Here is a 27,786-nt window from a genome sequence, read left to right on the forward strand (position 1 = left end):
TTTTGAGAAACCAATTAAGCATCATGTTCTGAAGGTACATTTTCAAATCCCAGCTATGCTCATAAAACTGTGAGTATGGTGACCACAGTGTACTGAAAGCATTAAATGATCATTATATGTTGTTTATATAGGACCACAGCTTTATTACTAAAATTTCCATACGGCCCAAGGGAAGATTCGCCTGAGAGGCAAGACATAAAGACAGGAGAGATTACTTCAATTTTATAACTGTCTAGGAAGATGTTAGAGTAAGTTAGGTGATCACAATAGTCTCCTGCATTATCTCTAATTCAGTGGAACATCAGTAACTCTCACATATGTATTGAAAGCTGTTTCAAAGAGTATGGGCAGCAGTGAGTGGCCAATGGATATAAGGAATAAATCAGAGCATCACAAAAACATTCAAGGAATGAATGGAAATAAGTCTAGAAATAACGTGGAGAGGTTACCAAGTCCACCCCACACCACTATTTAGGACCATCCTACTCTATCCTAATCACAACATGCCAGTCCTCATTTTCTAATATTTCTGTTATATATTATACAGAATATATAAACTTAGTTTTCCATATTATACTCTACAACTCATTTTTAAGAAGGTTTAAAATCTGGGGGAGAGCAGAAAGGATCATATAAAAGACCACCACACATATCACTCCACTAAGGCTACTGAAAACTTGTAACATCAACAGAGTGCAACGCACAAGAGAATGAAGGAAATTACAAGTTAGAAGCAGATATATCCTAAACAACTGATGATTTGTTCATACAAATAAACTGTAGCACCTCTCAATCCATGAGACACATGGAACAGACTAGAGAGTGCATGAGGAGCCACAAATCATGTATTGTGAGAAAATATGAAAGGGATCTCAATTGGCTGAAACAAGTCTTAGCCAAAAAAGGCTGAAGGGCACAATTGAACCCAATGCTTGTTGATTCTGTGATGGAAGACTGCCTGTTCCTTATAACCACTTCCTCACAGCTGAGGTAGAATAAATCAAAATAAGAAACTATCATGGCTACCAATAAAAAATGCAGGTGCAGTTGGGCTGGAATGGATTGTCACAGCTGGTAGGAAGAGAGTAACCCTGCCCATATTCTAATGGCGTATTTCACAACTCAGCAGTCCACAGATCCTTCTCAGGATAATACTGCTAACATCAAAAGCAATGTTAGAATTCCATTTGCAAGAAGCAGACACTGAACTTCCTTATTATGAAGCATCAATCTGCTTTCATTATTTTAGCCCCATGCATTTCCCAACAAGCCACAGAGTTCAGCCTTCAAACTGATGAATAATAAAAAAATGAACAAATCTCACTGCTTGTTAAAGGTTTTCCTTTCCCACCTACCAGTCCAAAATCTCTGTTCTGTCAATGTACCCCTGAAATACTTATTTCTCAGTTATTATTTCTCATGCTAAGATAAACTGAAAAGGCTCAGGAAATTATGTTCACAAGTCTTTACTGAAGCTGTATCATTTCCTTCCCCTCTTTCTCTTAATTTTTGAAGACAACAGAACAAATCTTACTCTCCCTTGTACTCCCTGAGGAGTACAGGACATGGATGAAGGCAGACATTAACATCATGTAAGCTTTAGGGTCGAGATACATGGACCAGATAATGTGACTTACTGTGTATCAACTGAGCTGGAATAACTGCCTGTATACGTCCTTTTAGCTTGTCACAAATACAAAGCAAATTGTGTTAGCTAACACACTTTAGCTTGCTTTTGTAATAGCCTGGGAATGCACATGTGTTCACGTACTGTCCTAGGGCAGAGCATTATGGAACTTGTCAGGTTGTTGTAACTCTTTACTGGTATCTAAAATTTAAACTACTAAGCAGATGTGATGGCTTGTCTCCCAAGCCACCTTGGAGAAAGTTATGAAGATATGTTTTGTATCTAGCTATATCTCTGTTTAGTCTGGAATTGCATTGCTGCCTCTGTGGAAGGAGAATATATTTTTATTTCCTTTTACGTTGTCTCCATGATATTGACTTAGGGCAGAAGTGATCAGGAACTTCAGCTGTGTGGCAAATATCAATGGTTTTTAAAAAAAAAAAATCAATCTGAATCAGTATAGAAAAGATAAAATCAGAAATATTCTCTCACAAAAAATTGCCCGAATATTTTGATATGAAGGTATCAAAATACCGTCAATGTACATCTAAATGTACAATTGTCCTCACGTTAAATAATAGCAGTGTGATGCATAATATGTACCATATATACTGCATTATTCTATGTATCTAAAAGTTCAGGCAAAATATAATTGTTAAGTTTGCCTTTCCAGTTTTCAACAACTAAAACTATTTTACTCCAAGCTTTCATCAGTTTTCTTAGTTTTCTTTTTTCTTAATGAGAATACCAGTCCAGTGTGTCTGAGCACTGCTAGTTATTTCATTTGGTTATTTACTTTTTTCAAATACATTATGCTATAGAAATGAGTCACTGGCCAAAGCAACGCACAGTGTCAAGCAGGCACAATGAATGCTCCCCCTTGCCTGCAGTTCTCTGACTGCCCCTTGGCCCCAGTCTATCCCTCTGCCATTCTTCATGCTTTCCCTGCAAGGTGCCTGCAGCTCTGCAGAAACTTTCACCAGTAACATTTCCCCTCTGATCACACCACACATGGAATTCAGATTTTCTGAGGAGAAAGGGTTCCTTCCCACCATGGCCTTTTGCAAAAGGCAAGCATAAAAGAGCTATGTGAGTTATTCTTTCAGTAGATGAGAACATGGTGGCTACCATACTGAATCTGAATTGTTCAGCATTCTGAGCTGCCTATTTCTTCTTCACATGAGCTGTTATAATAAAATATCATCACTAACAGCAAAAAGCCCTGTCATTGTTTTCTTCTTGGGCCCTGTGGTTATGATTAAGTGGACTCCTCTCACTCTCTGTTGCTCTAGGTACAAGTTAGCTTATGAAAATGAAGCTGTCTTTCTTACTTATTCATACATCACCACTAACAGCCAGACAAAGAAAACAAGGCTGCTATCATGGCATGACCATGGTGAAAAATTACGGAGCAGGCAGAATTACAGCTGGACTGTCGGGAATGGGGCCGAAGACAGAAGGCAGCTGCACAGCTACAGCACTGTGCACCGTACAGGTCCCTGACAGCTCTTGCATGATGACAAGTGCTTCTCTCCTTGCAAAAGCTTAGCTGTTGCTGGGAAGAGGTTTCCATGGAAAAACAGATACTTCTGAGCATGTCAACTCAATGACTTCGATTCTGTTTTTACTTCATAGATTTTTGGTGGCTAATGGAGGGGAAAGCATGGTTCTCTAATTCAGGCATTGAAGGGGACTCCAGATCTCATCTCTGCTCCTAGCTCTGATACTGATTTCTTGGTGACACTAGACAAGTCACATAGCAGCCTCTTGCTTGAGTCTCTCATAATAAAAATGGGGCGAACAACAGATTTTTACTCCTCTCTCATTTCATCTGTCTCACATATTGCAAATATAAGTCCTCTGAGGTAATAACTGTGTGATAGTTTCTACTGAAAGCATAACAGTAGCTGCATGTGGCCAGGCGGAAGCTCCATCCAGCACAGCATTGTGTCTCCAGCAGCAGGGAGTAGCATCTGTGCAATAAAGAGCACAACAGTGCTGCTGCATGATGGCAGTTCTTAAGAGCGGTCCTTTGGCTTCCAGTGACTTGTGGCACACAACACATACAAAGAAGTATCAGTTTTATTTATGCTGAGTTTGGTATCTGCTAGTTTCATTTGGTGCCTGGTACAATCTTCTTATTCTGCCCTGATTTTTTTCCCAGTTTAAAGAATTGTATGTTCTCTAAAGTCTTTAGTACAAAGGACCATAAACTCAGGTCTTGCACTGAAATATTTTCCTATTACAAAAAATAATAATAGTAGTAAAAAGTTACAGTTATTACAGCTCCTTTCAACACTTCTATTTCTTTTGCTATTGTCTTAAAGGCTACAGTGGCTTTCACATGACTCCACTGGAACCACAGTAACAGCAACAGTCCCATAGCAAATACTTTGGGTATGTTGCACTTTCTCTGGTCCTCAGGACACCAGGCTGTTTCTGGAAAGACAAAATAAAAAGGCGTGAGTGGAAGGGACGAGGTGGCCTCTTTTGACTGCCCATGGCCAAAGGCTGAGCTGATATCATAGGAGAGATCTGTTTCAGCACAGCTCTCCTGCTTGTAAAACTCAAAGTTTACTTGTATTTAGTACAGGCCTCCAAAACAAAAAGCAAGTGCAAAGTATTTTTCAGTCTTTAGAAAACATGAGAAGTAATTTCCACACTGTGGAGGTCATTAAAGGAGAAGAGAGTAGAAATCTCTCCTGCTACTTCTAACTACTTGAACAGTCATGCTTTAGGTCATTCCGAATGTAATACAGATGTGAATGTTGTAACCACAGCCAAACACTGCTAGAGCAATGCATGTCTTCAGTGTAAGCTGAGAGAACAGGAGAAGGACTCAGCAAGAATTTAGGATTCAAGCTTGGAGAGTATCAAGGGAATTGCAGAGTTCTGCTCCCAAAATGGGACACAGAAATAAAGACTACAAAGCAAACTGGGAAAAAGGTACATATTCTGGGCACTGAAACATTTCTAAATTGGCCAGTATCAATGCTGATGAACATAGTCAGGGGTAGATGAATCTGTAATGATACAACAAGGCTGAGTTATTTTCTGCACGACTTGGAGTTAAAATATTTCATTAATGTCTTTTATCTCTTCTCTCTGTCTACAGAATTCTTTTTCTTTATCCTTTAAATATCTGCATAAGACACTTTTCCTTTCTGCAACATGTGAGGCCACATCCTTAGCTGGCATAAATCTGCATGACTTCCATGAAATCAATGTACTTACACTGACTGATACGAGCTGAATGTGTTGCACTTCATTTAAAGTCTTACCTGTGTGACTGACTCCTTCTCTATGGCCTCCCAGTCCCTGATCTTCCGCTGGTTCACACCAAATACTCTGAATCCAAAATCTTTCACTTCTCCTGCCACATCTCTCATCCAGATCACTGTCAGGTTCAAGCTTTTCATCCTCACTATTGATGTCCTGTGCAATTCTTGCGCTGTCTGTATCAATTCATGTTTCTTCCTGCTCCCAAACTCACTCCTCTCTTCTACTGCCATGTCTTCTCTCATCCCTATAAAAAGATTCTGTCTTCTCATGCAACAAATACCCTGAGTTACCTCCGAAAATATTTTGAGCACAAAATCTCTCAGTGCCTTCCTCTATACAGTTTTTAGAAATTTTACCATGAATCCAGTGTAAAATACACACACGAAATCTTCTGTGTGCACTGTAACACAAGTCTGCCTGTCCCCAGAAACACAGTGTGACGTTTTCTCATATGCCTGTACAGTACAGGATACACTGTAGTGTACTTAAACCTCCATGGTGCATTTATTTCACAGCTGTGTGCGCACATAACAGACATATGCATGATATGTGTATGCAATTCTACACATGTGAATATATATACACACACATGCATATATAAACTCATAAATATTTAAAGATATATAGGTGTATATATTAGGCAGGTATAGGAAAAGGCAGTCTCTAGTGTGGAGAACTTCCCTTTTACTTGAGAAAAAGTCAAGTTTCAGGGAAAAATGCCTCCTACACAATTTCAAGTTTTTTTATTTGATACCTTTTTTGCATCAAGTGCATTACTGTTTCCCAACAGCCACTAGCCTTTCTTAGTGCACTAACTGCTTGTGGAAGAAACCTGCATGGACAGTTAGTAAGGGGCAACTTGGATGAGAAAGAGGCCAAATGTTAGCTAACTGCAGGACTGGCTCAGGAAAGGAGAAGATGGCTCCACAGGAGCATCACATTTGATATCACATTGGTGCCAGAAGAGGAAGAAAAGAGACAGGCAGTGAATTCCTGATAAGTAAGGAGGGTAGGCATCAAGGGCAGTGAAAGACAAGATGGGCTAGGCTGACTCTGAAGGAGAAAGGAGCTAGTGAAAGGATACAGGAAGACACTGGCAATATTGGAATGAAGATCTAAAGCAATGGTATCACCTTACTTCTGGATGTACACAGGGGCGGTGAGGTGGCCAGGGCAAAAGAAGTTTTAGCAACTTTGGACAAAAGAGAAGAACAACTCAGCAAGAGACTACAGAAAGAAAAGTGACTAGCATTTCATAGGTGGTAGGAGGCAGGATTCAAAAGGCACAATCATACAGAAAAGTTGATCAAGAGGATGAAGTATATAGAAGTGGATTGAGAAGGGTTAGGGTAAAGAGCTGAATCTGTGATTCATCTTCATAAGGAAAGATGAAAGAATTAAGTCAGACAAAAGAAGAGAATATATTGGGTGTCTATGCATCTTCTCTCCTCCAAGGAGCTTGTTAGAAAAATGAAGAGGACAGAGAGGAGTCCAGCAAACTAGAGCAAAGCTGACAAATCTATCATTAATATTTGCAACGCTTTCATGGCAGAATTTTAAGGAGATGGATTCACAGCAGCTGAGCACAAGAGAGCAAGGGTACAAAAAACCTTTCACTTTGGAACAAAACTTTCTGAGTTTTTCTGTGACAATGGCAAGGCTTTGTGTGCCCATGACAACAGGGCTCTTGTGTTCCTAGCAACTTAAGAATTCAAAGATTTTCTGATTTGGACATGTACAGCAGATTTGTCTGTTTTCTACCTGGCAGGGAAGGATATTACCAATATATTGCCATGAAAAGTGCTCCAGCATGGAGCCTGGGGAAGAATGAGCCTGACAACCGAAACAGTAGTGAAATTGTAAGCTAGACCAGAAATGATGCCCACACCAGCTTCATGTGCTGCTGAGCCTGTTCTTTCTCACTTGTTTTTATGTCGCTGTTCATAGCACAAAATGTCCCAGCAGTAGAACTGACATCTAATTAACAGCAATAGGAGACTTGACATGAACCCTTTCTAAGGTGATAAGTATTCTCTCCTAACCAGGCTGCAGGAGGTCAGTGAGATGTGCTTATTGCTCTCACCACATAACTCACTTTTTTATTCACACCAATGGCAGCTTTAAGATTGTGTGCCCTGATATTGCTTTTTCCTCACTGTGGTCTTGAATTTTCCTTTTTAATTAATTCAATATAAAACCCCACACTCTTACAAAATTAAAAGCTTATTTCCTCTGAAAGCAGCAAAACATCCTTGTGAACAAAGTCCATTCAAATCCACTACTTCTAATATTAATTGTTTGGTCTAAGAGAAAATAGATTTCTAAATGACCATGCCCAGAGGTTCAGAAACATACAAGCTATCAAAGCCATGGCTTGAATTTGTGTTATGCAGGAATACATGACCACTGAAAACAAAAATGGTTTGTTATTTTCTTTTTCCTCCAAAGATAATTCAATAAAACTGTCTTGGAAGAGCCTGTAAAGAGCAGGAAAGTAACTGTCCATGCACCATGACTCTGTCTGTCCTAACTGTATCAATTTTCTACAGTAGATAAGGTCCTAATACACAAATTTTGTTGTCACAAACACCATCTGTGAAATGCATCTCAGTAATGGGGAGCTGGGCAGCAGACTGCGACGTGTAATCAATAATCTAACACTTATGCAATGCCTTCCATTAGTAACACTTTATGAAGGAAAAGAGATATCCCCTTACAGCAGGAGAAACTTAGGCACATGGTGATGCAGTAATATTTCCAAGGTCACTGAGGAGATGAGTGGTGATCTGTGAATATGTGCCAGGCTTTGTGAGATCCAGAGCACTGCTTTTAGATACTGAGAGATGCTGTCCTTTTTCAGTAGCCAGGTGCCTAAACTGTCACTGCCAGTAATCACTTAAAAATTCCCACCCATCTAGTCTTTTGAGCATCTGTCAGCTTACTGGGTCCACTGAAGGCTGAGCTGTTCTCACCACATCTTTGAGTGCTATGTTCTGCTCTGCCATCGATTTACTATGGGTAGATGCCTTGAGATTCCAGGCATGTTTTTTCACTTTCCTCTTGATGTTCAGACAGCTGCTCATTTCAGCTGCAGCGACGTAAACTTTAAGCTGCCTCCATTAGCTGTGCAAACTTAACTCAGATTCACACCAGGGTAACAGAAGTTAGCAGCTGCCTGCTTGTTCCTCACTTTCGTTCTGTAAAATGAGGGTAACACCACTGCTTCACTACACTCCATCGGGTTTCAGTAATTGGTATCTGAGGTTGTTGGAATAGTAAACTGCTGTTTATTAGCTATGAATTAGAGACAGAGGGTAGAGCTTTCTAATATCCCAGCAACTGTTCATGGAAACTGTGCACAGCTTCCTACTTCATATCCTTTCTGGCAGTTATCATATATAAACAGCAAGATATTAAACCCTCTCCCTTTTTATTTAAAAGGAATAAATCTTCTAAATCAATGGACACACCAGGACTGTTTATAAGCAAGAAATCAGTAGGTATGTATCATAAGTACTTTCTCTCAGTATCAGAGAAGTCCCAGAATGTAGAAGCAGTGGGAGAAAAATAAAAATGAAAAGGATTGGTTTTCCGGTGATAAGTCAAAAAACCCAAACAAACTAAACAAAAAAAACCAGGATCATATTTAGTAGAAAAGGGTGGAAGCACTCAATGTGAAATTTTTGCCTTGTTATTGTATGTGCTGTTGAAATTCAACTATGTTGACATTATTTTTCCCCTTTGTTGGGTTCATTCTGCTAAACACACAAAAAAACTCTGCATTTCACTTTGGCTACATGGCTTTACCAACCTATGCAAATGTTTCCAGACAAACATTCAGAAGTTGTCTCTTAGGCAGACACAGATTGCACTGAGATTCTGCTACCTGCCTGGCACTTCTTGCCAACACTATTAATGGCACTTACTATACTGACAATCAGTTTATGTAAACACCTTATCCTTTTAATTATGGGCTTTAAGGCAGGTTAGAGCTCACAAACAGCACAGATAAGAGTTATTTATGCATCGGGAGTATCCTATATTGGGAAATATGCTCTGATACCAAACAACTTGCTGTTTTGCACCTTGAAGCTACAGAAGAAGAGATGTTTCTGCTTGGTATGATAAAATGCTGTATCAGAAGCCCTATGCTTTACCAATGAGCTCAAGAGTCCTGTGATCTGTTCCTCGTTCTAATGCTGACCGGCTCTGCAATCACTGGCAGGTCATCTTATTGAGCTTCAGCCTTTCTAAACAGGGCATGATTCTGCAGTCAGGCTAAATAGCAGATGTGTATGTAAGAAAAAAAACAACAACCTGGAGAAAACAATGGGAAATTTTACCCTGACTGTTAGAAGTTGTTTTGTCAGCAAGAAATAGAACACTGCAAATACCTAATAAACCTGAAGAGAATTGCTCTTAAATTTGAACACAACCATTCTTCCTCCATGTCCTTCTCTGTCTTTTAACCTATACCCTGGAGACATCTGGATTTACAGGGCAAAGTGGTTGAGATGTTCTCTTGCTGGAAATGTATCTACTTGTAAACTCAACTTGAAATCATATATAGCACTGAATCAGTTTTGCCAGCATGTAATAACCCTGTCCAATACTTCAGAGTCGAGACTGGCACAAAGATAGAATTATGAAGCTGCCACTCACACAATACCTTCAGCACCATGGTTGATAGGTATGACATGTCTCATGGGTTACTAGTAAGCATTAGTTATTGTTTACTTTCCTAGTTAACAGTTGTTTACTATATAGCTAGCATGACAAAGTAGAAGGGCTGTGATAGTAGGTTGAGAGAGGCTCTCCTTCCCTTCTACTCTGCCCTCGTCAGACCACATCTGGAATATTGTGTCCAGTTGTGGGCCCTTCAGTTCAAGAAGGACAGGGAGTTGCTGGAGAGAGTTCAGCACAGGGCCACAAAGATGATGGAGTGAGTGGAGCATCTCCCTTATGATGAATGGCTGAAGGAGTTGGGGCTCTTCCACTTTGAGAAAAGGAGACTGAGGGGTGATCTCATTAATGTTTACAAATATGTAAAGGGCAGGTGTCAGGAGGATGAAGCCAGACTCTTCTCAGTGGCCAATGACAGGACAAGGGGCAATGGGTACAAGCTGGAACATAAGAGGTTCCAAAGAAACATAAGGTAAAACTTTTTCACTGTGAGGGTGAGGGAGCACTGCCACAGGCTGCTCAGATGGGTTGTGGAGTCTCCTTCTCTGGAGACATTCAAACTCACCTGGACGAGTTCCTGTGTGACCTATTCTAGGTGGTCCTGCTCTGGCAGAGGGGTTGAACTAGATGATCTTTTGAGGTCCCTTCCAACCCTTAAGATTCTGTGATTCTGTGAAGTTGTTAATACTTCTCATGAGGAATCCACTAAAGATTGGAAAAATAATTAAAAACACCCATTCTTCAGTCTTTTGTATATCAGTCTTTGTGGATAGTTCCAGATATTTTAGGATGTTTAACTAAAATCCACTTCAGCACTGACATTTCTCTTTTCCCCCTGTTTATTGCCTCAGCAGTGAGTGATTCCTGTTGTTCTGAAGAACCTCAGAGCAAAGAGGAAGAAGGCTGTGTCAAGCAAGTAAAGAGATATAAAAAGTGTTAAAAAATCATCTTAAGCTGTTTCTCCCTCTCTATTGCTTAATTAGTTAGCGCAGGTCCAGCTTTAGTTAAGACAAACAGATAAAAAAACATGAGTCCAATATGACACAAAGAGTGCAGAAGCCATTACAAAGCCCTGAGCCATAGAGACTTTGATGTGTTACAAAAGAGTTAAGGTCTAAAAGCAAAGAGGTGAAAGACTGGCAGAAGGTGCCAGTTTCATGAAGTAGATATGTTGAGATAAAGGGCAAGACTTGCTGTCCACTGACACTCAACAACTCCCATAATGTATTCTGCACATCATATCATTCAAGCCTCTAATATTTCATTCATTGATTTTATTGTCAAATAGAGAGGCGCATGTTCCAATTGGCATTTAAGCGAGACAGTTGGGGAGAGAATCAGACTTCATTACTTGTAGCTGCTCTCCAGATAAAGTTGACATTATATAGGTAAAAAGCAAAAAGCACAAAAGTCTACCAGTCCTAATGTTTAGAAAAGTCTCTTTGATTCTCTTTTGGGAAGCTGAAGGGCTTTCACCTGGTCAGACTGCAGCCTGCCTCACGTGTCGTCTCCATCTGTGCAAAAGCATTGCTCAAACTTCTCCCGCAGGTGCTTTGAGATAAGCTCTCTTCCCCTAGGATTCAACATTTTTATTGACTGCTGTTTTCTGCTCTAGGAGGAGAGAAGATCAGAAAAGAAGTCTGTGAACTATTAAAATTTCTGGCATCTAGTTTTAAGGAAATATTTTGCTTTTTACTTACAAAGCAGAGAGGACATCCATACATGCATTCAACTCTTCCTCACTTTAGCCTCAGTAGCAAATGTCATCAGAGAAACTTTGGAGGTGTGTTTACTGATAATCGATAGCTACAAGTTGCTTGCATCAACTGAGAGACAAAGAAAAGCTCAGAGTTCCTTTTAGCCACAGAACTAAATGTACGTAAAACACAAATAAGAGATAGAAGAAAATGCAAATCTGTATGGGAGTTCAAAAACCACCCCAAAATAAGCTGTCTGTTCCCAAAGTCACCTAGTAGAGGCTAAGAGAATACTAAAACAGTGTTGACGATTAAAAGCACTCCAAACCTTGTTCTCTTTGGAAAGATACAGAGAAGGAAAACACAAAAAAGCAAAAGCAATTTCTGGAAGAAAATCAAGAACTTTCCCTCTTAGATAAGTATCCTCTTAGGTGAATGAATAGGTTATGATTATTCCTGCTTAGTCTCCCTCTGTTTCTAGTCTTGTTGATTTTGAATTCCAGATGCATAGCAGCACGATCTCACTAAGAAGCTGCCTGTAGCCATATGTTACAGCTACTTTTTTTAAGCAATAGGATAAGTAGGTTCAAACCCTTAAAGGCTAAAGAAGAAACTGCAAGGTTCCCCTTTCTGGCCATGTGCTCCTTTCCATACATTAGCACCCCACAAACTGCTTCTGAGTAATGAAGTCAACTTTTTCGAACCTTCTGAACAAGGTTACGTGCAGGAGAATCAAGATGCAGAATGGATTTAACGCAGAAACTAGCTGGCAGTTATCTGTCTGGACCATCTGTAGGCAAGCACAGCAGCAGAACTTGAAGTGGCTGTGTACTGTGGTTATAAGTGAGGTGCCTACCAGCAGCTTGGAAAACCTTTTGTGAACTGTTTTGTAATTTACATGTATGAACTCCACCTAGATTTAAATATAAAGAAGTGTCCCTTTGTTAATCTGAGCCTAATTTAACTGCCTGATTTAAAAAGTGTATTTTAGAGAAGGTTTAGAGTACAAGCTTTTCTTCAAAAAACAGTAAAGAGAAGAATCAAAATGCTCAGCTCAAATACTGAAAATGTACAGATAAGATAACCCCCAATTCCACAATAAAATGACAGAGAAGCATGAAAATATTAAGAATTCTGAGGACGTCAAAGTGCATTAAACCAGCTGTGCAACCACTGCAGGAAAGCATGCAAAGGGCAGGAAGTAACGGTACCAGTTAATTCCCTTAATCTCTACTAATGCATGAAGTGTAAGAAACATTTTTTTTATGAAGCAGTAAAACGCTGTTATGAGTTTTGAATCTATCTTGCATCTCAATGAATCTTGTAATCAAAAGGCTAAGAACAGCAAGTCATATATGAGTACATTTCCCTTTACTTATTTTCCTATTCTCATGTCTAGGGACAAGATTGAAAACGATATAAAAATTGAAAGCTCTAAAATGGACTTGGCTAACTCCTTCATAATCACAGATGCTAGATGACACATTGTACTTGCTCTTAAAAAGGGAACAAATGTATGAGATAAATAAGATAAAGAAAATTATTTGCAACCTATCAGTATGATAAATCTATTTTCCACAAAATTAAAAAAAAGGTATCATAAAACAAAGGCTTTCACTCTGTCTTCCTGCAAGAGAAAAAAAATCTCTCACCCATCAGAGGATCACAAGACAGACCCTTTATCAGCTCATACTTCCATATAGTGGAAACTGATGTCACCTTTTTGTCAGTCAGGCTGCAAATCTACTTGGCACCATAATAAATACAAATTACAATTGAAACACATTTAATACTTTATCAAATTAAGAATGATTTGCCTCTCACGTACTGAAAAATAGCAACAAATTAATATGAATTTGCAGATCAGGAAGGCAGTAAGTCAAAAAAAGGGTGACGTAGACAACAATTTTGGCTGCATATTGGGAAGATCAGTAAGACTCAGTTAAATGTAGAGAGGAAATCTTACCTTCCATTGGATTAAACACTGTAAGAATTAATTCAGACCTTAGCCACACAAATGCTGTATAAGCAAGCACACTAATTTGAGAAATTACCACTCTATAACGGAAGTTACTGCCTACCTAGTTCATCTCAGTGTACAGCCATCTGGATTAGCTGCAGTCCTCTTTACTGGCCCTTTATAATGGAGAGTGACATGGACTGTGAGTCCTCATAAAATCTGTTAATGTAGCTCATGTAAAACCAATGAAGAGATGATGACAATAATTTCTTAAATCACTCCAAGCAAAAATGACAGGACATCAGTTTATGCCTCCAAAAACATCCAGTAAATGGGACATTTACAGTTAATCTGTTCTAATCTCTAGAAAAGTTAATCCTTTGTTAGCACTGAGGACAGATTTTATCATCTGGTAGATTTGTGAAAATCTCCCTTCAGTCTCTCACTTTAGCTTTCACCTCTGCCCTTCTGAAAGGCAAAATTGTTACTCTTTCACTAGGATTCTTTCCTGGAGGTGCACAAATACTGTACTCACTCAAAAAATCCAACTGCATAGTCCCAAACAGACAGATCTGTCTAGGGTTTACTCTTCACAAAGACAAGATAATATAGGTGGCTTGGAATAACTCTTATGAAATCACCTGTGCACACTAATTAACTCTTGTTTTAGTGCATCCATTTCCAGCCTCCTTCTATTTCAGTGACTTATGGGTCTCCCTGGGGCATTTCTTAATTCCTCACTTCATCAGTGTTACTTTTAGTTTGGACTACACTTGTTCCTTATCATGCCCTAAGGGTTTTCAGCAATGAACTTCTTTTTCACAAGACTGTTTCATTTCTAATTTGTATGATTTTTTTTTCTCTCTGTGTTTAATGCTGTAGAATATGGATTGTCAACAGTGCTTTGTAAATGGGCAAAAGGTAGGGCTCATTTTCAATGGTACAATCATACTCAAAACAAACAAACAAACAAAAAGAGTAAAAGAACACAACACTCCCTCTACAACATGTGAAATGCCAGTTTCTCTCCTTCTAGAATAAAATGTGACTTTCTGTCTGAATTTAAAGCTCTTACTCTGTCACTTAGGCTCAACCTAAGTGGAATGAGAAAACAAACTCCAAGGCATAGATCAAATTCTGGGACAGCCTTCCATTTGTTATCACCACGTGAAGAGGAACTCAACTCCTGCCTTTCCATGAACGGAAAATAAACAAATTCCCATTTAAGCTTATAAGATCAATGCTGCAAGAAGAGAAATGTGTGAGTATGTATGCACTGAAGGAAAGGAAGATTTATCTAAGACGTGAGTCAAGGCACAAAGGCATTAAAAAGAGATCATTATCTGTTTTGGAAGTTGTGAAAAGATCTTCTATATACCATGATCAGATTCTGAGCAGCTCTAGAAACTGAAAAGTACTAATGTTATTTCATTTTACAACAAATGGGAAGGTTCACCCCTCAGAAAGACTGAGGTCTGACTCAATAGCAATCATAAATTATTAACTAATTTGAAGCATTTTCCCCTCCTCTTTTTTTCTCTAAGTCGTCTAAGCTAATTCTGCAGCTAAGGCAAGGACAGATCTGAGGGAGTAATTATCAAGCAGGTACGATAGGATTAAGTAAATGCTCTATGACAAGACAATGCTAGGCTTCTCTCACTGAACCACTACATAAGTTATTTGTGGTCAGGATTAAAGTATTTAATTAAATCATCTTTGTGTAGATGAAACATGAACATTATTTTTTAAATTGCTGCAAGAGAGAAAAAAAACCCACTTCCCTTCGTTTGCTTCTTGAAATCTATTATTGAGTCTGCAGTTCAAAAAACAAAATTATCAAAACAGCGGTGACTCACTGGCAACAGCATTAGGTTAAATCAACGTACCTTGAAAGTTATCTCCTTGCATACTCTTCTCCCCTAACCAAGATGATTGCAATTGTTATTCAAATGCATTACTGGAACACAGACAGCTTTCAGACCAGAAAAAGTAGTGTCCTTCCATAGTCTCAGTGGGTTACACACAGGAATTGTCCTTGTTGCTAGTCATTTCAGTGAGCTCTTACTAGACTCTGAGAGAGAAAAGGGACTGTACATTTTTTGTTTTACACAAACAATAGTGGGAAGTAAAGAAGGGTTTACTATTTAAGAAAAGAACTGTGTGTAGAACCAAGTGACTTTTGGCCCCTGAGAACAACAAAGGCGAAAACCTCCCCAATTTAAGACATAGCTCTTTCTCCCGAGATGTATTTTCTGCAGTACCAGAAAGAGGAATTAATATCGTAGATAGAGCTTCTCAGTTAAGATTAGTATGTCTGAAATACCTTCTGCCTCTCTTATTGCCTGCATCAGCAACTGTGCGACACAGCTAGCCTATGACATGAGAATTGAGTGAGATGTCCCTAGACTTTTATGGACAATTCTAAAGAACATCTGAAGTCATGTCTGAGCTGAAGCAGAGGGAAACTTCTGTGCTTCCACGAAAATGTCTTTTGAAAGTCACATTTCACAAACTGTTCTGAGAAATGAACATCTGAGCTTGGTTTGCCTCCATTTGGCTGCAGAATTGGATGAAATAATCTAGTTGGTGGATAAAATGCAAGGATTTGGACTTAATTCTTTAGCCACTGTCAGCTAGGATGGAAGGACTTCAAGCTATTTCTTGTTATTTGGCCTAGTATCTTGGCTGGAAGAAAACCCAGTGGGGAAGAACTGAGTTGGTTATTAATGCAAATCCTTACTATCTCCCTTCAGAAGATAAAGGTGTTGCCATTTTTCATACTGGATGTCTACTTCTTATTGCAGAAAGCAAATAAATCCTCTTGGATTTTTTTCTTTTAATTTTGGGCCTTAACAAAAAGTAGAAAAATAACAATGTGTACAAAATCATTACAGATGCATCAAATAAGAAAGTACTGTGAACTGATTTTTAGATCTAATAAAACTTCTCAAGGTACCTTTAAATGACAGCTAAGAGGGAAAATCGACCTTCAGTTAAACTTTATTATTCCCTCTGCTGTATGGAAGGTAAAATAAATAATCTTCTGAAAGGCAAAAGAAAGCAAGTTAGACAAATACTTTTTTTTATTATTATGATTCCTCCTGACTCTGTTTGGGAAATAGTGAATGTGGTTTTTGTTCTCAGGAACAGCAAAAGCAGGTAACGAATATTCTATGTGGAAAGTCATTAAAGGGAAAGTCTACAAGAATATATGTGCAATAAACACCATGACCTAATATTCAGTAATTTCAGTGAGTTTTGGATCACATAACTAACACACACACACAGGTACATGTGTAGCAGAAGCTAGATGAACACTGCTGAAAGCAGTTTCTTTTAATAATGCCAGTAATGTCACTGAATCACTGAATCTTAAGGGTTGGAAGAGACCTTGAAAGATCATCTAGTCCACCCTCCTGCCAGAGCAGGATCAAGTCACTGTGAATGAGAGAGAAACTAATAACGTAAATATGCCTGTGATCGTATCTTGTACCAGCGCAGGGAAAAAACACAGAAAGAAGTCTGTGGGACTGCTAATGGAAATGAATTGAATTCTATATAGGGATTATAAAGTGGAGGTCTGAAGAAAGCTTTAAGGTATATGATACTGCACATATTAAAATGTTTCCACGGTATAATCCAAAAGTGATTTAAACACCTACAGCAGCTTTCATAAGAAGTTTGATGTATTTCTTCTGGACCACTTAGCAATCATGAGCTGCTGCTTAATTTCCTTTCCCATCATTACCTACTGTCAATAAATGTGTGTGTGAAATTTAATTTTTCTCTTTTGTAATTAGTCTGAGTCTACCTGCCTGACATATTAACTACATTCTCACATTTGTGACATCAAATGATTTCCATGGTGACAGATTGAGATACATTCCTGAATGAGACTGGTAAGTGGGTCATATTTGGCTGGAAAGGAGAGGGAAAAAAACCCAATGCTCCTTTATATATACTTGCTTTGATTAATTTAATCAGTAATTAAGGAATAGGAACTTTAAGAAAAAAGTACAAAACAGTACAGTTGAATTTTCTCAGCAGCCAATAACCTTAAGAAGTTTTTAAGACTTTTATGGGTAACGGAGATTTTTGGGATATGTCAATCACTTTTTTGTAGTGTGACTAATTTGATTCATAACTTTGGACTTAGTTCAGTACACAACTTGGTTCAATGCTTCTTTATTTTGTTTACAGTGGACTGCTCTGCAGAATATGCCACTTTATAGGCATGTTGCAGCAGCGTCCATCACTAAGTTTTGTCTAAACTTGACACTACAAAATCTGTGGTCCTTGTCCCTTTGCACAAGGAAATTGCTCTCTCTTCAGATTTATTTCTATTTATCAACCTCAATTTGTACTGTGGATCATATTTGAGCAATGAAACTGTATCACATGTATCTCAGTCTAGATTAAAATTTTATGTGTTCTGCTGCACAGGCACCTGTGTCCTTGGATGCTATCTGTCAAGGGTGCTTCAGTGAACACCAGCACCATCAAATCCCTGAAACTCAAAAGCTGCTGGCTTTGAAGGGCGGCTGAATGAAATATACTCAACAGGGTGGTCTTAGATGTCAGAAACAGCAGCTGCTGTGGTTCCTGAAAAAAATGGACTGAGATAAAGTGGTGTTTGACAGTGTAACAGTGAATAAAGACTGTCTACATACATTGACTTGATGGAGTCAATATAGAGATATGGTAATCAGACATTCCAACTTGTAGCAGGTAAAAATTTGGCTGGCTAAATTTGTACGAAAGAAGATCAAAACATTTTGCATACATTTTCTCATTAAAAAACCCACCAGCTGTTGGCTTTGCTTCTGATTAACAACCTCCCACTTTCCCATCCTGGGCAAGTTGGTGAGGAAAGCTGTCAGACCAAGAACAGGATTGCTGGCAAGCCATCCTCTGACCAGGGCACGCTCCATAGAGCACACAGTTGTGTAAGAGAGGTTTTGCCATTTGGGAAACTGGGCTTCGTGAATTCTAATCCACAACAGCCAAAGTTTAGTTCCTTAGAAGAGCAAGCTAAATAAAACTAACAACTTTCCCAAATGCAAAGGGATCCAACCACTAGTTTTGAAATGATATAGGGATGGCACAGTAGTATGTGTAAATTGCTGCTTGATCGCTGTGAGAGTATATCTAATTTGACGTTTTCACGGAAGAAACTCTGCAAGAAGAAAGTACCAGAATCATGTTTGGCACTAAATGTTACAATTCAAAAACAGTATTTGCCCTCTAAAGTGTCTGACAGTTATCATTCAGGAGCACACGCAATAGCATCTGATCAACCACAATGAAACCAGACGGCTACAACTTCACGTATTCACAGTAAATCTTTCACAATTATTCCACTGAGACTAAACATGAGATAAATCAGAGGGAACTGCAAATTCCCAGCATAGAAAGAGCTCAGTGTAGAAAATATTTATTCCTATGGACAGTTTTTTTCGTACAGAGGAGCTTATCCAGTGCCCTGCAGTGCTGGGTGCTGTACAAATATGGCACTTGTAACGACTAGGCAAGGCAGACAATGGGAAGGAGAAAGAACATCACAAACATGGTCTGCAGAGGCAGTAAGGTGTCCACATACGCCTGTGGCAGAGCCAGGATGCAGAGCCCACATCCCCGCTGTTTAGCCTGGCACAACTGCTCTTTTTGTTCTCAACCTCACTATGGACTTTTAACAACTTATTTCCTTTTTTCTTCTTTCCACAGAAGAATCTAAATAGTAATTAGTTCAGCTCTGCTTAAAGGATTAATTTTTTAGATCTTTTGCAAAGCAGAGAATTTGAAAGAAAGAAAGAAAAAAAGACAGATATATAGTGTTTTCCCAGAGGGTGTGAAGTAACTCCACCAGAAAAGCCACTTTCAGCTCCCAAGTTCTGCTAACCACGCGGCAGAGGAAAAGCTCTCCACACCAACCTACTCATGCCAGACACGACCTTGGGAAGCGTTTTGTAACATGTCAGAACAGAAAGAATATATAATTCAGTAAGTAACAGGCATGAATAAAGATTGTTTTCATGTTTTATACGTATTGAGGTGGTAGACGAATGAAGGAGGGACAGAAAACAGGAGAACTGAAACAACAGCAGGCTGGACAGTCAGTTTGATGAAAGTAGTTAAGAAGATTAATGTATACTCTAAACTCAACTCCCCCAGTCAACCAGTGCTCAATAATTTAAAAGACAATGCCAGAGCCTTCATTTCAAGGTGACAGAAAATTCTGATGATGAAAGAGGTAGCTGAAAACTTACTTTAATTAAAAAGCAAACAGGCTGAAGCTTCAATGTGCTTGACAGGAAGTAACACCACTTTGGAAACAGTGGGGAGGGATTATTATTTAGATGGTTCATTTTACTAAATAAAAGAACTCAAAGAGAACCAGTAACAACTTTTCTGCCCTAGTATCCTTAATAATATGATTACTCATTGACTTAATGAGAAAAAGTTTGAGGCTAAAGGGAAAGCAATTAAACTGACAGATTTACTGCTACCAAGAACAGATACCCACAAATGCCAAGCTAGGATGCATTAAATGACCAGAATAATTCATGAACATGCCTAGGAAGATGAATAAATGGATGACAAAGCTCACATCTTTTACACGATACAAATAGGTAGGCAGGTGACAACCAAATTGATAGGTGCATGCTCAGATGGACACAGAGGTGATGTGTTCCTGACACTCATAAAATAATGATTAGCATGATTACAGTAATAGTTTATGACGCAAAAGCTCAGAAATTAGGCAAAAGAGGCCAGATTAAAACTTTTTTCTGCAGAAGCTGGAGGTTTGCCATTGGCTTCACCCTCTTGCTAGGAACAATTTTAACCTGCTGAAGTTTAGTTACAAAACTATTTTAAAGAATTTATGAGTTGTAGGCAAGAGCTTGTCTTCCTAGGGATCATTTGGCTCTGTAGCCTCAGGCATGCATCATCTGCCACAGCACATGCCAGAGGGGAGCAGCAGTTCATCACGGTCACTTGTGACATTTTGCTGACTGCTCCATCTTTTTCCCAATACTAAACTCAATCGTCTTAAACTTCAGGTTAAATTTCAGCATCAAAGGGCTCATAGGAAGTTAGCACATCACATGTTCTCCTCTGTACTTGGGAAGACCACATCTGGTCTCCTGTTCAATGAGGGGGATAAAAGAGTATACTGGTAGAGAGCAACACTTGGCCCTGAATCTATTAGCTAGGACAGGCTCAGACATTATCAGCCTTAAGTCAATGCTCTATCTCAGTTCACCATCATTTTCAATCTTGCTGAAGTCAATGATAATACTCATGAGCTTTTACACTTCAGCCTATGATTAAGTACTTCTCTAAATAAGGTCATTAAATTTAAATTGTAGATGCTTGCTACGTAGTCCTGAAGGTTGTTCTCTCACCTGCAACATATTCCCTCTTAGGCTCATGGCTGGCAAAACAAGTGGCAAAATAATATCCCAATCTGCATGTCAGCAATCCTCCCACTAAACTTAAGATGGAGAAATTGATTGATTCAGGAGGGAGCTGTGTTTACCCTACTGCTAATGTAGGGAAGAACAGTAGCATGTTATGGCTCTCAGAAGAAGAGGAGATATACAGAAAAGCAAATACATGTGAACCTGGCATACCATAGTGTCTTGCAGAGATCTCTCAGTTTGTTTGAGCAGCAGAAGCCCTACAACTGTGTTAATGCAGTGTTTTGCCACTGTGTATTTTTGCTACTTCTCTGCAGGACTAATGAGCTCAACATGGTACTTTCTAGCGCAGTTCACTAGCTTGGGTACACATGCAGGTGTTGGTCCCTCCCTACACTCCCCAATATGTATCCTAAGGGACTCACACAGCACTTTCAGTAGCTATCAATCTATTTTCACTTCTCCCCTCAGTGTGTACACCTCAGAGCAGCCCTCTACCCTGCCTCCTACTCCCAAACAGGCTATCAATCACGCTGAAGTGTATGCTAAAGCCACAATGCGGATAACAGACCATTAAAAGCTCAAATGAGACTACTAAACACATTTCATTAATCATAGCACAATCTAGTCTTGAACCAGGAGCTACAGCTTCGGCAGGCTGGTAATGGCAGGCTTCTTTCTGCCCATTTCTAGTGAGTGGGAAAGGAAGAATGGCTCCCAAGCTGGTTACCTTGAACCTTTCACCCTTCTTCCTCTTCCTCAGCTGCATGTGGACTGTGAGGGTTACATTGCTGGGGAAAGAGTGAGTAGAGGGTAAAGAATAAAAATAAGAATTGCTAAGACGAAAGAATGTGAACGCTGTTCAGAGAACTTGGATTCTCAAAGGAGCCAGAACACCCAGAGCTCATATTGATTTTAATAAGAGTGCTTCTGAAAAACTGATCAAACTGACTCCCTGTCCCTGACAAGGGGTCTTTATTTAGGGATTTGACAGGATATCAGAAAAAGGACTTTTCTTCCTAGGGCCCCAAACCGAGTGCTGAATCTACCAGTATAAAAGCATACCGTGTAAAAGCTAAAGGAAACATTGTGAAGAAGAGATGCTCTCTTTGCACAACTTCTTTTTGTTACATCTCTGGCTTTTCTCGGTAGCTTCCCAAGCCCTTTCCAGGGAAAGTCAGCAGCTTACCCATTCCTGCTAGGCAGCTAGCAGGTTAACAAGAGTTACCTGCCAAGCACATCTGTCTGTTTAACCCACCCTCATGCCACATGCCGCTGCATAGTAGCTTAAAGGTGAGGCAAACTCTTCTTTTTTAAAACGGAGCAAGTTGGAGAAGGTGGTTTCAGATGAGATAAGTTGCTTCCTTGAACAATGAGACAGAAGACACTATCAATAAAAGATACTACCGTAATTGGGGGGATTTTAGTCAACATACTTCTGAGAAGCTTCAGCTTATTGTGGTCATGCTAAACTCCCAGGTTTAGAATTTCACTGTGCTTCCAACTGAGTAGAGAGATCAGTTGCTAACAGCATTGGATGGAATTTAGTATGGGTTTTTTACTATTTAGAATATTCAAAAAAAGAGAAAGGAGTGTTTTGAATGTGGAACACGAGCTTTAAAAAATACAGCAGCAGCAGCAGCTTGATTATGCCAGACATCAGTTACTCTGGTTTTGAGCTGATTCTGTACATGAAGGCATGTATTTGCTACGTTATCACACAATTCCCATATACTAAAATGACATAACCCCTATTCCAATAAGGTGTGTCCTGGACAGGATTCTGGAGCACTACCAAGTAAAAAGCAAAAATAACTTCCTAGGTTTTTCCTGATTCCTATCATTTGTTGGGGAAAGAGTAGTACTGTAACCGTACTATTTGAAATCTGCAGTACCTACTGCCCTTACTTGCACCCTGCTAAACAGAGTTGAGTTTAGATGATTAAATGTCCTGCAATATCTGCCAAAGCACTTTGAATCTATTGCAAAATTTCTTGAACATCCTGTGCTTTATGGTAAGGGGTTGGAAACACTCCTGACATTGGTCTGTAGAAACATAATTAATTTACAGGAATTTAATTTTCCAAATTTTCACAAGTGTTTCTTGCTTCCTCTGTGGGAACAGGTAGCAGGAGCCCCACCAACTGGGGTGTGTATATTAGTATTGCATATTGTAGAAGTATTTAATAATGGGAAAAACTTCTTCACCTTTTTTTTAAAGAGCTTTTTGATCTTGTGACTGCTATGAAAAGCAAGGAAGTGTAACAACGAGTCAGACAACAAACAAAAAGTTTATGTTTCTTTTTTCTTAATATCATGATTTTTAAGTAGACCTCCTGATCTTTGAGGGTTTTACCATGGTAGGCTATCCCCAGTAAGGCAAATCTCAGGAACTAACCTCTCAAAGTCAGTATTTTGGGTCCATATATTCCTTCTCACAGGGCTTTTTTTTCCTCTGGTTTGCAGAAGGATATGATGATACTTCACTTTTCTCTGGCACCGCTATATGTACTTTTTCTGATGCCAAGGTTTCACAACAGAAGTGGTATTTCCATGGTAGCCAACAAATATTCATTAAGCCAGACAGATAAAAGAGACATTAGTCCCATACTAGATAGCCAAGTGGCAGAGCTTTTTATACCTGTGCTGTGTGCTAACCCCATGGGCAGATAAGCACCACACAGTCCACTGCTCAATCCCCTTCAGTAGGATGGGAAAAGAGGAAATAAAGAACAAAAGCAAGAAAACTTGGGCATCAGACTAAAACAATCAACCAAACAATTGTTTAGTAAGTGCAGGATAAGTGGTAGAAGAGGTAAGGGAAGAAAATAAAACAAGTGATGCTAAGCCCCTTCCTGTGGGTGGACTGATGCTCAAATAGTTCCAAGCAAAAGGTAGCAAGTTCCCTAATATGGCATGGAACAGCAGTTGTGTCCTCCTCCAGACTATTGTGCACTCACCAATCTATTCACTGCGAGGGGTAAGGCAGAATGAGAAACAGACAAGGCCTTGATGCTGTGCAGCCACTCTTCAGCAAAAGCTAGGACATTAGTATTTTATCAGTACTATTTTGGTAAAAAACCTAAATCCCAGCACCATTTGATCTGCTATAAAGAAAATTAACCCTATTCTAGCCAGACCTAGTACAACCTGACATGTAAAAAAAATTAAACACCACACAAACCAAAACCACTCAAATACAGTGAATGAAACAAAACTAGTAACTACTTTAACTTGAATGTTGTTTCTGTCAATTGAGTAACTTAACCAATTCCTCTTACCTTCTGCTTAATAAAAGAAAAAATATCAAATGCTCTTAGAAGGTAAGATAGCTACCCCATTAAAAGTACACGCATGTTCTAAAGATCTCCCCAGATTCCAGCCATTAGTACAGTATATCTCTACCAATGATAAACTCTGCACAACACAAAGCTAGCCTGGCATCATGTGAAACAACTCTCTGATTTCAAGTAAATGCAAGTTGCAGCTCACCTCATTTAGACTGCAGGTGGGTGACATCAAGTACTGATGACCAGACTTTACTTAAGTTGCCAGTTTGAGCAAGGTGAAATACTTGCATACGCAAATCAGAATAAATGAGGCTGGTATACAAAGGGGTCCAAGTCATGTTAAATACTTTAGATGGGAGAGTATCCAGAAAGAAAACAGATGAGAGCATTGGAGTAACCCTCTCTTGGACATCCTGGTTTTACTTGGGTTTCACTGCAGTATGGTCTCTTTGGGAGATTGGCCAGTGTTAACATGCACGCAAGAACACCCTGTGAGCAGCTGCCAATCTTTGGAGCTATGCCACCTTTCTCCTTCTATAGGTTCTATTGGAAGTAAGGAGAGATTCCTGCCCTGTTCAGCCATCACAACCTACTGTACATGGATTTCTTTCCTATGATCTTTGCTGGACATTTCACAGATGCTCATGTAAGACCCAGGCTTTGACTGAAAGAGTGAAAATGTTAAGAGTGGTTGGGAAAATACAGGAAAAATCTCACCACTGTAAGACTCATTCAGAGTCAGGTAAGGTGTATCAATAACTAAACATTCAAAAGAAAGAAGCAGGACGAGTATGGATTAGAGGTGCCTTCCAAATATGGGCTGGAACTAATGAGGCTTTACTTCTCTACCATCAGAGAAACGTTTATTACATGTACTTCAAAGGCAGTTGACTTAGCGAGCAGTGGAGGTGGGTCAGAGATACATCCTTTGCAGTGATGTTCAGCATAAAAGCAGAAGCATTCATAATAGAATGGCTGAACTGGCTATGAAAACAATAACTCACGACTGGGAAGAATTTTAAGGAGAGGATTAAACCTTAAAATTAAAAAGAATGGAAAGGGAGGACTGGCATATAAAACAAAACCAGAATTCTGCAGTTATTTCACAGATACAAAAAGTGCATGCTGATGCCATACATGCTTCTCATTTGTATCTCTGGCCAGAGCCACAAATACAGGCCCATGATACACTGGGCTATTAAAATTCCTCTGCTCTCTTCACTTGAGGCTGTCTGAATGTTAATAGTCCAGAAAGAGGGGTAAAAAGCCCCCAATAACCAGGGTATCATTATATTGACAACTATTGGACACACCACCAGAACAGGAATGTTACAGAGGAACATGGCGGGATCACAGTGAGGGTGGGGAAACAGTAAAAACCATCCTGGAAAACGTGCAGGTTAATAAGCTTGAGGAATAGAAATAAAACCTGAGAGAAATAGTGAATGTGATGGAAATTGGTGGAAAGCGGCATAATAGAAAATAAAAGAGGGAGAGCTATGATTTGTTGTACTTTTCACAGGAACTGAGACAGGAATTGCTTGGTTCTCATCTCACTTGTGAGGCTCCCTGGGACTGAGCCCCTTCTTGATCCTTCTTATCCTAATGTTGAAACTTGCTTGAACTTTAAGGTGTGTGGAAAGAAGCAGCTCTGGTCAGTGCTGACAGCAGACACAGTAGAGCACCTATACAGTATTGAGTACCTAAATCGCTCTTGTAACAGTGCTGTATAGCCAGGCAAATGTAGCTGTTTCTCTTGCCACCCTGTAGCTAGATCTTGTGATTCACAAGGTATCACATCAGCTTGGCAAGTCATAATTAACAGCTGTTGATACTGCAATGGCATTTCAGGAACAGGGCTGTGCCACTATAACATGAGCTGTAGCGTATGGAATAAATAATGGAGATGCTTGAACTAGAAGTCAGTAATCAGCAGACAAATCCCATACTATTCACGGCTAAAGGAAAGCTATCCCACCTTCTCTTTCACGATCACCAAATTTATCTACATTTCACAGTCTCCAAAGGCTTGGTTGCTTTTTTTCCTCCCTTTGAATTTTAACAAAGCTTCATGGGGTTTTATTTTTTCAGAAAAAACCCCCATACCTGGGTCAACTGTTTTCCCGGTTTTATGTACTAGTAGACTACTACTTCTGGGAGACCTCTGCTGCTCACCCAAGTCTGTTGTCTTAGGAAAAATGAACTATTTCCTATATTAAGAGACAGATTCTTATCTCATTTTCATCAACACTGTTACCGCTACTTGCAACATCACTAGGCCGCCCGCATGGATCACTCAGCCCACCAACCGCTGAGGGGACAAGATCACTGCATACTCAGTATGGATGATGCTTTATTCCAGCTTATTGCTGTGCGCTTTTATCTGCTAACACAAGCACCTCCTTTCACTCCACCCTGTGCCCACCTCTTCTGTACTCTCCAACTCTCATGTTACAGCCCAAGATCTTCCGGGCGCCTACAACAAACTCAAATCCAAAGATAACTTGAAAGCAATAGTTATTCTGGATTCAGTCTACGATCAAGGAGACAAGGACCTTGGCCTAAGCTCATAAATGTCTCCATTAGTAACTCTGAGTTATTAGTGAAGAATTCACCACAATCTTGTAAGATCTGTTGGTGAGGAAAAATGTTATTTTTTTAGCACATTAATTCTACATGATTACATTAAAACTTTTGGTGAGGTCTCAGGGGAAACGGTTACAATGTCCTGCTACTTCAATATTCTTCCTCACAACGGCACTAGAAATACTAGCAAAACTCTGCAACAACGCTGACATATAATTAAATGAGAAGTTTCAGTTTGTGTATGTTCTAAGTCTATAAGGGGAAAGCGTGATTCAACCACATCTGTTTTCCCTCCTAAGTATCATTAGTACTAATTACTTACAACTTCACTCATGGCAATCGCTGGATGATATTCAATTGCTTTCAATGTATTTGTGAGAGATCCTAATTTCACTTGTGAGGCAATACATGAGCATTGGTAATGAGTAAAGGTGCTTCAAGCTTTTGGCCTAATAATACAGTTGCAATAGTACTTTATCCTGATTTATCTGGAAGAGTTTGTCTCTTCTTTGCCCTTTGACAATGGACTTAAGGCATCAGATCTACAAAGCTCCTAGGAATAAGCTCATGTTTTGCTTGACAGCTAGGCCAGACAAGAGGCAATCTCTGGAGGACAGAACAAAAAGTACTAGCTATTTTGGATTTCTTAAGAAGTGTATCCTCAGCGTATTTTTGCAGAGGTGGACATGTTAGCATAACTTCTTTCTCTCCCTGCCCCCCACCAAGCTCACAGCCTTAAATCACAGGTCTCCTGTCTCTGCTTTGAATTCTAATTGCAACTTCCTTCAGAGTTTATCATTGTTTTTTCAAGCATTGGTCACAAGGGTATGAACATAATGAAAGGTGCTCTCCAGGTCTCGACATACTTTCCAGAGATTTCTATTCCAATCTTTAGTTTGTAATTTTGGCAACCTTGAGACCTTACATATTGTTAGAGAAATGATTAAACATCTTACTCTTCTACCAAGGGATAAATTAAGACTAATCATATCTTGGGATCACTGAAATAAAATTTCTTCTTCTTTAGATTCTGCTTTCTCAGCTTCATCCCAAGAAATTATCATTCTCATCTGCCTTCAACATGAAAGTGGGAGCTACGTGGCAAGGTACCCTAGAGCAATATATTTCAACAAAGCTAGTCAAAGCCTCACTCCAATGATGGTTCTATGTTTATTAGTGTACAGGATCTGTTCATGACTGAGTCATCCAGCAGAGCAAATCTGATACATAATCAAATGTG

The 27,786-nt window shown here is 39.4% G+C and overlaps 1 protein-coding gene across 2 annotated transcripts in view; it reads right to left on the minus strand.

Moving 5' to 3' along the window:
* Nucleotides 1-27,786, minus strand: part of LARGE1 (LARGE xylosyl- and glucuronyltransferase 1) — a 297,579-nt gene that overhangs the window by 67,676 nt on the left and 202,117 nt on the right. The window lies entirely within an intron of this gene.

This window comes from Colius striatus, chromosome 1 (genome assembly GCF_028858725.1).
Source record: "Colius striatus isolate bColStr4 chromosome 1, bColStr4.1.hap1, whole genome shotgun sequence".
Classification (NCBI taxonomy): domain Eukaryota; kingdom Metazoa; phylum Chordata; class Aves; order Coliiformes; family Coliidae; genus Colius; species Colius striatus.